Source organism: Zingiber officinale, chromosome 5A (genome assembly GCF_018446385.1).
Source record: "Zingiber officinale cultivar Zhangliang chromosome 5A, Zo_v1.1, whole genome shotgun sequence".
In the NCBI taxonomy this organism is placed as follows: Eukaryota; Viridiplantae; Streptophyta; class Magnoliopsida; order Zingiberales; family Zingiberaceae; genus Zingiber; species Zingiber officinale.
In genome coordinates this window covers 16200379-16212380 of record NC_055994.1, presented here as the reverse complement: position 1 = coordinate 16212380, position 12002 = coordinate 16200379, and positions in this window count along the sequence as shown.

The window sequence follows — 12002 nt, the reverse complement described above, 5'->3', positions numbered from 1 at the left end:
AGCAGAGCGATGAGTGAAGCGATGAATGCCGACTGAGCAGCAGCGATGAGCGGAACGTGGGAGCCGAGTGTCGTGCAGCGCAGCGAGCAGAGTGAGTATAATGGGTGCCGGGCAGAGCGGCAAGTGAGCAGAGCGAGTGCGGTGAGTGTTAGGCAGAGCTGCGAGCAGAGCGATGAGTGCCGACCGAAAGGTCGTTGGGCGTGAGAGCAGAACTCACTTATAACTCGCACTGGGGCGAGAGTCTGGAGGCGTGAGAGCATAGTTCACTTATAACTCGCACCGGGGCGAGAGTCAGGGACCCCGACCGGGAGGTGCTCTGGAGGCCTGACCAGTACTCGATCTGGAGACTTGACCCAGAAACAATCTGAGGGCCTGACAAAGAAGCAGTTTGGAGGCCTGACCAGGAATTGATCTGAAGGTCTGACCAGGACTTGGTCTAGAAGCACGACCGGGAATTTGTCTGATAGCCCGATCGGGAATTTGTCTGAAAGACTGACTGGGAATTGGTCTGACCACCTGACCAAGAGATCGTTAATGATACTTTGATCCGAAACCGGTGGTAATACTCTGGTCCGAGACTGGTGGTAATAGCTCAACCCCGAACGGGTGAGGATAAGCCTTGAAGCCCATAGAAACGAAACCTATAGCAATATAAGGGGACAGAACCTTTATCATACCTGATCACAAAGTGATGTCAACCGACTGAGGATCTGTCTCGGTCCCTCAACTCCCAAATACCCGGGGAGCAAGGGGAGAAGAGAATAATCTGAGCCATGACCGTCAGAAGTCTGGGACTACCGACCTGAAAGGTCATTGGGCGTGAGAGCAGAGCTCACTTTTAATTCTCGCATGGGAGCCGACCTGAAAGGTCGTCGGGCGTGAGAGTAGAGCTCACTTATAACTCGCACTGAGGTGAGAGTCTAGGACTACCGACCTGAAAGGTCGTTGGGCGTGAGAACAGAGCTCACTTTTAATTCTCGCATGGGAGCCGACCTGAAAGGTCGTTGGGCGTGAGAACAGAGCTCACTTATAACTCGCACTGAGGCGAGAGTCTGGGATACTCCGGTCCGAGACCGGTGGCGATGGCGCTGGTCCGAGACCAGTAATGATACTCCGGTCTGAGACCGGTGGCGATGGCACTGGTCCGAGACCACTTATAATACTCGAGTTCTGGGCCACCGACCGAAGGTCGTTGGGCGTGAGAACGGAGCTCACTTTTAATTCTCGCATGGGAGCCGCGTTGGGCGTGAGAACAGAGCTCACTTATAACTCGCACTGAGGCGAGAGTCTGGGGCTACCGACCTGAAAGGTCGTTGGGCGTGAGAACATAGCTCACTTTTAATTCTCGTATGGGAGCCGACCTGAAAGGCCGTTGGGCGTGAGGGCAGAGCTCACTTATAACTCGCACTGAGGCGAGAGTCTGGGGCTACCGACCTGAAAGGTCGTTGGGCGTGAGAACAGAGCTCACTTTTAATTCTCGCATGGGAGCCGACCTGAAAGGTCGTTGGGCGTGAGAGCAGAGCTCACTTATAACTCGCACTGAGGCGAGAGTCTGGGGCTACCGACCTGAAAGGTCGTTGGGCGTGAGAACAGAGCTCACTTTTAATTCTCGCATGGGAGCCGACCTGAAAGGTCGTTGGGCGTGAGAACAGAGCTCACTTATAACTCGCACTGAGGCGAGAGTCTGGGGCTACCGACCTGAAAGGTCGTTGGGCGTGAGAATGAAGCTCACTTTTAATTCTCGCATGGGAGCCAACCTGAAAGGTCGTTGGGCATGAGAACAGATCTCACTTATAACTCGCACTGAGGCGAGAGTCTGGGGCTACCGACCTGAAAGGTCGTTGGGCGTGAGAACAGAGCTCACTTTTAATTCTCGCATGGGAGCCGACCTGAAAGGCCGTTGGGCGTGAGGGTAGAGCTCACTTATAACTCACACTGAGGCGAGAGTCTGGGGCTACCGATCTGAAAGGTCGTTGGACGTGAGAACAGAGCTCACTTTTAATTCTTGCATGGGAGTCGACCTGAAAGGTCGTTGGGCGTGAGAGCAAAGCTCACTTATAACTCGCACTAAGGTGAGAGTCTGGGGCTACCGACCTGAAAGGTCGTTGGGCGTGAGAACGGAGCTCACTTTTAATTCTCACATGGGAGCCGACTTGAAAGGTCGTTGGGCGTGAGAACAGAGCTCACTTATAACTCGCACTGAGGCGAGAGTCTGGGGCTACCGACCTGAAAGGTCGTTGGGCGTGAGAATGAAGCTCACTTTTAATTCTCGCATGGGAGCCGACCTGAAAGGTCGTTGGGCGTGAGAACAGATCTCACTTATAACTCGCACTGAGGCGAGAGTCTGGGGCTACCGACCTGAAAGGTTGTTGGGCGTGAGAACGAAGCTCACTTTTAATTCTCGTATGGGAGCCGACCTGAAAGGTCGTTGGGCGTGAGAACAGAGCTTACTTATAACTCGCACTGAGGCGAGAGTCTGGAATACTCCGGTCCGAGACCGGTGGCGATGGCGCTGGTCCGAGACCAGTAGTGATACTTGTTGGTCCCTTTGGAGGCCGGCAAGAGGGGAGGGGTGAATTGCCCTACAAATTAAAACACGAACCTTTCTCGGATTTCAACTATATAATGAACACTTGTAATAAATAAATAAAAGAGACTAAGTAAAGAAAAACAGACACCAGAGTTTTACTTGGTTTGCAATCAGGGGATTGCTAATCCAAGGAATGTAAGCGCACTATCTGATTCTCCTCTGGGCGGAGTAGCCTCTTACAGCGTTGAACGTGCAAGAAGAAAAGTAAAGCACACAGAAGTTGATTACAAGTTCATCGTTCTGATCAATTGATTTGCTTCTGGACCAAGGCTATATTTATAGCCTTGGTCGGGGCGCCTGGAAGGGTTCCGGGCGCCCTGGGGGGATAAAACTTTATCCCCCAACGTTCAGATCGAGTTTGACTCGATCTGGTCAAAATCTTCGGTCCGGGCGCCCCGGACCCCAAAAGTCAACTCGGTTGACTTTTTCCGTCTGTCGCTCCGCTCGGTTCAGCTTGCCTCGGTCCGGGTCTTCTGCTCCGGCCCCACTAGCTTGGGTGATCTCGCCATCCGAATAGGGCTCACCCAACCCATGTTCCTTCTCCTCGGGCATTTCCTTCCTGCCCCTCGAACGCCAAGACGCTTCTTCTCGCCCACCGGTGTACTCTTCCGCGACACCTCGTCCCTGGACGCACCGAGCCCGTCGGCTCTCTCCGTGCCGTCCTTCTCGCTAGCCGCCTCTTCCGCTCCTCCTGTGTTCCTAAGTTCCCGCACACTTAGACACAGGTTAAACAACGAGACCTAACTTAACTTGTTTGATCACATCAAAACACCTCGGGGTTCCAACAATCTCCCCCTTTTTGATGTGAGCAACCCAAGTTAAGCTAGGGAAAAACAGATGCAATAAAAACAATTTATTTGCAAATAAGTCCACAGATATAAAAAAAATTTATCTACCTCCCCCTAGACTTAACATACTTCTCCCCCTTTGATCACATTAAAAATAGGGGTTCTTTAAACAAGTCTAAGGTAAAAAAAAATTTAAGTGAATTTTGATAAAAAAAATTTCTAAGGCAATTAATATTAATTTCTAAGGCAATGTTTCAAAAAGAGAATATCTAGTTTAAAAAAAATTCTAAGTCAATATTTAGAAAATTTTTAAGTTGTTTTTCACAAAAGATTTCTAAGGCAATTTTCAAAGGAAAGAGAATATTCTAAGTCAAAAAATTATTTTCCAAAAAAAATTATATATATAATTATAACTTAATTTTAAATATTTTTTAACACAAATTGAATAACTCTTTTTAAAGCATTAGTTAAATTTAAATTAATGTTTTTTCAGTTAGTCAATTAAACTTTTCATTTCGATACTTGGCTTCCAGGTCGTGACGAGGCACTAGGCCTTCTTGGTTATTGGAGCAACAACTGTAGGACCGTTGGATTCGATAGAGGGGGGGGTGAATATCGATTCAAGAAAACAAGAGTTTAAGCGCAGCGGAAAAAGATAAAGTAGACACAAATATTTTTACTTCGTTCGGAGCCTGTGACGACTCCTACTCGAAGGCCCGTGGTCCTTGACCACTTTCGTTGAGCAATTACTAGCAGATCGAAATATGATTACAGAAAAAGTACAGGAGATGCTAGTAATAATAAAGCAATACCGACAAAGAAAAAATTAAACAAAAACCGGAAGAGCACTTTTGTCGGAGCGTCGCACTTGAACGCGGCGAGCGGATCGCAGAAGAGTTCTCGATCAAAGTTGATTCGAAGCTCCGTCGGGGCTTCTTTTATATCTTGTTCGGCGCTGGATCCCTTCCGCACGGAGTGACGTGATTGCTCAAATCAAGATGCTCCACGTGGCGACGAGGTGTGGATAGGATAAAAGTTGCCTCCGGGCGCCCGACCACCTTGTTCCAGAGACTCCTTTTCCCGCAAAACAAGGTTAGTCCGAGGCAAATATATATCCCGTAAAACAAATGGTTACAGTTAAAGTTCAACAGATAGATAAAGAGAGTATGACTTAGATTCCGTCTTTCCGAGACCGGAATCTAGTCACGATCTCGACTTAGACATCCGAAATGGATCTAAGCCGGATCGACGCCTAATGTCCCCTTCCCGGGAACGCGTCCTCACAGTCACTCCCCTCCAGTGACTTACCTCACTTACCTGCCAGACGTCCGGTCCCGGTCAGCCCGTCGACCCGCTTGGACTTCTCGCCAGCTATCCGGTCAGCCCGTCGACCTAGCTGGACTTCTCGCCAAGCGTCCGGTCAGCCCGTCGACCCGCTTGGACTTCTCGCCAGCTATCCGGTCAGCCCGTCGACCTAGCAGGACTTTTCCTGCACACTTGATCAAAGTGTCAGACAACAACACAACTAACTTAACCTATTTGTCATTCATCAAAACCTGGGTTAGACCGTTAGTGCTACCCGCACCAACAATCTCCCCCTTTTTGATGGAATGACAACCTGGTTAAGTTAGTGAAAGCATATGTACGAAACAACATGCATTTGTGTGGTTTTAAAGTCAGTTTGTGTTTTCAAATTGGTTTAGCTAACTTAACCACCTAACCCTCCTCCCCCTTTGGCATTTATCATCAAAAAAACAAGGGTAAACAATCATAGTGTAGAGTTACTTAAACAATCATAGTTCAGAATTTAAGGACAAAAGTATAATTTTTCAATCCAAGAAAAGATCAAGTTGACTTGGGGGAGTATAAAGTTTTGAAAACAAGTTTTGAAAACATCAGCAGAAGATCAAGTAAACATCAAGTTTACTTGTATAAAGCAGTAGTTTTTAGCTTTTAGAAAAATTTCAAGATTTACATTTACAAACATAAGTGTATAAGGTCTAAATTTCAAGATTTAAATATTCAAAACAAGTTTCAACTTTGAAACGCTTTTTCAAACATAAGTTTTCAAAACCAAAAATTCCAAAACTAAGTTTGAAAAACCTATTTTTTTTTTTAAACTAATTTGAAATTTACTTTTCAACACTAAGTTTGTAAAAGATTCAATTTTCAAAATCAAGAAAAATGAGTTTGAGAAGCTTAGTTTGTAAACTAATTTTTTCGTAAAATTTAATCTTGAAATCAAAATATCAAATTTTAAGAACTAGACAATATTCAAAGTAAAGTTAAATTGAATTTAAATCTTTACTTTTAGTTTTCAAAGGATATTGGTAAAAGTAAGATCATATTTTTAGAATGTTTTTGTAAAATTTGTTTTTCAAAATCAAATTTTCAAAGTTCAAAACCTTTCAAACTTTCAAATTTTTGTAAAAAATTTCACAATTTTTAAACAAGGTGTTTTTAAACTTTGATTTTCAAAATTAAGTTTAAAATTCAATTTGGAAAACTAAAGTAGTTTTATTTCTCCCCCTGAATTTGATACTTAACTTTAACCAGCTGTCTAACCAATTAGGTACTAACTAACTATCAAAAGATAGTAGCTTTCACTTGGTTAGTCAGATTAAGTTAATTATAATCAATCAGTGTTTGACTTGACTGATGAACTTTAATCTGATTAATATCTGAATTGTATTTAACGTCCAGACTTATGCTGATGCACTGAAATAAGCATCTTAAGTCCAGACATTTGGCCTATGCATCTCACCCCTTTCTATGTTTGTCAAACACAAGCAAGGTAAACCTAGAGTGTTGGTGAGATGCTCAAAAACTAGTCCTATGGGTACATGCTTTCTAAGGATTCAAAACTAGTCTAAGGCCAAAACTTTTTAAAATCTAAAATGGAAAGTTTGAAAACAAACAAGTTTAGCCTATAAGTTGGTAAAATCATTTTTGAAAGTATTTTTGAAAGATCCTAGCCTATTAAGATAGAACATATTCAATGTAAGTTTGAAATGCCACTAGATAAATCCAAAATATTTTACAAGTAGTGTAGCTACAGAAGTAGGTCATCACTAAGGCTACTGAGATGATGAAGGGGGTGGTCCAGATCCCAAGGATCGAAGAAGTGCCATCAGCTCAGTGTGACGGGTGACTCCGGCAGCTCGTAACTCGGCAACCTCTTGCTGCATGTCCCGATGAAAATCAGAGTTCTCCTGCTGGAGACTCGCCATAGCTCTCTCTAGTCCGGTCATACGGTCGGCTAGAGTGCGGGGAGCGTGTCGTGGTGCTCGAGCTGGGGGTGGTGGTGGAGCCGGTGCGACTTCCTCTGGAAATAGTGCGAGCATGAACTCGTCCACCTGTGCGTCTGGATCGGGCTGGTGCTGTGCCCCCCTCCGCCAAGACATAGTCCCGTCATCTCTATCTATGTGGATACCGGCTAGGGAAAAGTTTCGAGCGGCTATAACATCGAACTCGGTCATATGGGCAACGTCTCCCCTAGTGACATCAATGTGCAACGAGGACATATAGGCTGTCAGAATGTGACCAAATGGTATATGGACTCGACTGTCAGTCACAAATCCAGCTGAATAGATGATGGTGGAGAAGATGTGTAGGCTAATGTCAATGTCTAACCTATGAATCAGGGCATAAAGTAAGAACGAATGGAATGGGCGCATCACAGCGATGTCCCGAGTAGTCAGTGGTAAAATGCAAAGGACTACAACCCTATAAAGAGCGTAGTCCTGGACTCGAAGTTCTACTGACCTAAACTGTGTCACGTGGTCTCTCTCCCGAAAAAATACGAATAAATCGTATCGAGAGTAATATGTGAGTAGGGATCTTCGAACGGTAGATCTCTCGGAGGATAGCACAAAAAGGAGCAAGTAGATGGACGCAACTCTAAAAACTCTCGGATAGTCGTAGGGGAAAATACGATATCAGTGCCTACTGCCCTAGTGGTATAGGTGAAATCGTCTACTTTTACTAGGTTATTGCAAAATTCGGCACACAGACTTATGTTTATAGGACTGGTACATTCGACAAGGTTCGTTAAGTTATAGTGGCCTATAACCTCTAAAGCAGAGGGACATGACCTTAGAAAGAACGATCTATCTATGCAGGTAGTCCTAATGGCCTTATAAATGGTGGACTCAAACTTAATCCTAAGTTCGTCTGTGGGAAACCTAGGGTCTGTACTAGCATTGGAGGGTCCAGCACCAGTATTAGTTCGTTTCCTACTGAAAATAAAAGAATGTTCTAAGAAAATTGAGAAGACAAAAAGAATAAAATTTTAGAGAGGGGAAGAATTTTTTACCGAGGAGCCATCGAAAAATATAGATTTGACGACCTCGGTTGAATCGCAACAGCGTCTTCACCGCAAGAAAATTTTGATTTAGAGTACTTTCGCACTGAGGCTCAAAGTGAACCTTGGCAAAAGTGAGAATTGATGGGGCAAAGGTTGGGGGCGCCTGCTGCCCCGTATTTATAGGGGATTCCGGGCGCCCGGATCCCTTCCGGGCGCCCGGGGTTGATTTAGGGCGGGGCGCTTGGATCCCCTTCCGGGCGCCCCGGAGGTGAATACCAGGGGCGCCCGCCCCTGGTTTTTGACTTTTTTTTTTTTTTTTTGGAAGTTAAGTTTAAAGGTTGAAATTAAGTTTAAAAATACAATTTCGAAATTAAAATTTAGTTTTAGAATTAAAATTGTGAAAATAATTTTTAAAATTAAAATCTTGAAATTAATTTTTAAGTTAAAATTAAAATTAATTTTTTAAGTTAAAATTAAAGTTTTGAAATTATTTTTGTATTTTTTGTTTTTTTTTTAGTTAAAAATTTGAAAATTTTTAAGTTGAAATTAAAAATTTGAAATTAATTATTTTTTGAGTTAAAATTAAAATTTTGAAATTAATTTTAGTTTTAAAATTGAAATTTTGAAATTAATTTTTAAGTTTTAAAATTAAAATTTTGAAATTAATTTTTAAGTTTTAAAATTAAAATTTTGAAATTAATTTTAGTTTTAAAATTGAAAATTTGAAATTAATTTTTAAGTTTTAAAATTGAAATTTTGAAATTAATTTTTAAGTTTTAAAATTAAAATTTTGAAATTAATTTTAGTTTTAAAATTGAAATTTTGAAATTAATTTTTAAGTTTTAAAATTAAAATTTTGAAATTAATTTTTAAGTTTTAAAATTAAAATTTTGAAATTAATTTTAGTTTTAAAATTAAAATTTTGAAATTAATTTTAGTTTTAAAATTGAAAATTTGAAATTAATTTTTAAGTTTTAAAATTAAAATTTTGAAATTAATTTTTAAGTTTTAAAATTAAAATTAGTTTTAAAATTAAAATTTTGAAATTAATTTTAGTTTTAAAATTGAAATTTTGAAATTAATTTTTAAGCCTTATTCATCTCACCCAATCTATATTATCAATCAAGGAATCCTATGATTTTGTGAGATGAAATTGGTTTGATTACAGAGTTTTGGTTTAACTTGTGTTAGATTCAGACTTAGCTTTGGTTTCCACAAATAGGCATTCTTCGAATAAACTTCTAAGCTTGGTGAGTCACAAGGACATCATTAGAAGTAACCAACCTTTCGAGGTTTTCCGAATAGTCCTATTCACGGAACTTAGTACTAAATCTTGGTCTAACTGGTTAGGATTCGTTTAAGGGTAGCTTCGGTCAGTTCTACTTGGCCAAATGCACCAGATCGAAACCATATCTTTCTAGACATGCGATGCCCAAGTTTCCCTAACGTACTATCATCCAAAAATTTCACCAATACCATGATTCAAGTTTAAACTTGGTCTCTAATTCTAATTGTCCTGCCGGGTTTGTTAGTTTTGAGTTATCCTGTCGGGTAAGTTAGTTTTGGAGGTGCCAGCTATTCTGGAGACTCCCCCTGAATTATTGGCCATTAATTTAAGTTTTGATTTTAGGCTTGTGTCGATTCTTTTTATAGTTATAGTTAACTTGGTGATAATCTAAATTTTGTTGAATTTTGAATTTTGGTTTTAATTTAGAATTATATTTTAGTTTTTGATCTGATTTATTCAAGTTTATATAATGTATTTTATCTTTAGGTATATAGAATTGATTAAGTCCTACTTGCGTGGTTAAGCACGCTTTCGGGACCCAAGCTTGTTTAGTTGCTTTGTGTTGGGTTAATAATGATTTAAAGGTTTTGTTTGTGTTTGACTTATATCCAAGTCCGGTTTTATTATAGCATGCCTTTTGGTTATTTAGAATTAAATCTAAATTTTTGGATCTTGTTGTGAATTTTTCCAATATTTCCTTTAACTTATTAATTTCAATTTTTAATGATAAATTCTCCTCCTCAAGTGTTCGATCTTGAGTTGGATTTGAATTTTTTAATTGTTCCTTGAGGTTTTGATTTTCCTCAAGAAGCGATTTATTTTTATTTTCCAATTTAACTAATTTTTTATTCAAACATGAGATAATTCTAAAGAATTTACGATTTAAGTTTAGGTATACCTCTTTGGAACCTTCGGAAACGAGTACGGACTCGTGGCTCGATTCGGGTTCGGACCCGTCTTCCGATTCCTCTGATTCGTCTTCCGTTTCAGCTTCGCGAGCCATCAACGCGAGGTGACTTTGGTGCTTTTGCCTTTCTCCTTCCGATTCGTCTGAGGAGGAATCATCCCATGTTGCTTTGAGGGCTTTCTTCTTTGTTGACTTTGGTTTGTCAAGTTTCAATCTTGGGCATTCGTTCTTGTAGTGCCCCTTTTTGTTACATCCGAAACATGTGACATTTCTTGAGTCGGCTGGCGAACTGATCTTCTGAAGATCCTGTTTGCTGAAGCTTCTCTTTTTCCTGGTGAACATTTTCCTTACCAGGTTCACCAGGTGTTCTTCGTCTTCAGAGTCTTGATCGGAATCTTCTTCAGATTCGGGTTTGTTCTTCTTTTCTTTAGAGGAACCTGCAAATAAAGCTACACCTTTCTCGACCCCGGCGTTAGTTTGCTCATGAAGTTCTAATTCACAAAAGAGTTCGTCCAATTTTAATTTAGATAAATTTTTTGAAATTTTGTAGGCATCTACGATTGATGCCCACAAATTGTTTCGCGGAAAAGCATTTAACGCGTACCTGATTAAGTCTCGGTTCTCCATTTGGTGGCCTATCGCGTGGAGACCGTTGAGGATATCTTTGACCCTCGCGTGAAGCTGACTTGCCGTTTCTCCTTCCTGCATTTTTATATTAAAAATTCTATTTAACAGCAAATCTCTCTTTGTTACCTTCGCGTCGCTTGTTCCTTCGTGCAGCTCGATCAGTTTATCCCAAAGCTCCTTAGCGTTTTGATGCGGTCCGACCCGGTTCAGTTCTTCTCGTGTTAGTCCGCAGTGTAGAGTATTGATGGCTTTGTTTTCAATTGATGCCTTTTTCTTCACATCATTTGTCCAGTCTTCAGGATCTAGTATGTTCCCGGAGTTGTCCACTGGAATTTTGTAAGCCCTTGTGACGCTCATCCATTGGTCGTAGTCTGTCTTCATGTAGACCTCCATTCTCCTCTTCCAGTACGAAAAGTCAGCCCCGTTGAATAGAGGAGATGAAGCCTTCTTGTTGAGACATTCTAACACAAGAAATAACCAAGAAAAAATATCCCAAGACTTCGTCTTGGATTAGCAGTGCGGGAAGAAAAGATAAAAAAACTAGATTCGTGTTGCACTAATTTAAATTGATTAGTTAAATATTAAGTTATCGAAACACCAGTTTAAAATTAATTAAAAAATTCACCTGTCTGATTGGTGGTTGCACCAAATCGAGCGGTACCTGCTCTGATACCACTTGTAGGACCGTTGGATTCGATAGAGGGGGGGTGAATATCGATTCGAGAAAACAAGAGTTTAGCGCAGCGAAAAAAGATAAAGTAGACACAAATATTTTACTTCGTTCGGAGCCTGTGACGACCCGTGGTCCTTGACCACTTCGTTGGGCAATTACTAGCAGATCGAAATATGATTACGAAAAAGTACAGGAGATGCTAGTAATAATAAAGCAATCCGACAAAGAAAAATTAAACAAAAATCGGAAGAGCACTTTTGCCGGGCGTCGTTGACGCGTCGCACTTGAACGCCGAGCACCAGATCGTGAAGAGTTCTCGACAAAGTTGATTCGAAGCTCTGGGGCTTCTTTTATATCTTGCGCTGGATCCCTTCGGCGCACGGAGTGACGTGTTGCTCAAATCAAGATGCTCCACGTAGCGACGAGGTGTCCGGATAAAATTGCCCGGCGCCGGACCTCCGGCGCCGGATCGGCGCCGGACCACCTTGTTCGAAAGACTCCTTTTCCCGCAAAACAAGGTTAGTCCGAGGCAAATATATATCCAACAAATGGTTAGCACAATTAAAGTTCAACAGATAGATAAAGAGAGTATGACTTAGATTCCGTCTTTCCGAGACCGGAATCCTAGTCACGATCTCGATTAGAACATCCGAAATGGATCAAGCCCGGATCGACGCCTAATGGCCCTTCCCGGGAACGCGTCCTCACAGTCACTCCCCTCCAGTGACTTACCTCACTTACCTGCCAGACGTCCGGTCGGACTTCTCGCCAAGCGTCCGGTCAGCCCGTCGACCCGCTTGGACTTCTCGCCAGCTATCCGGTC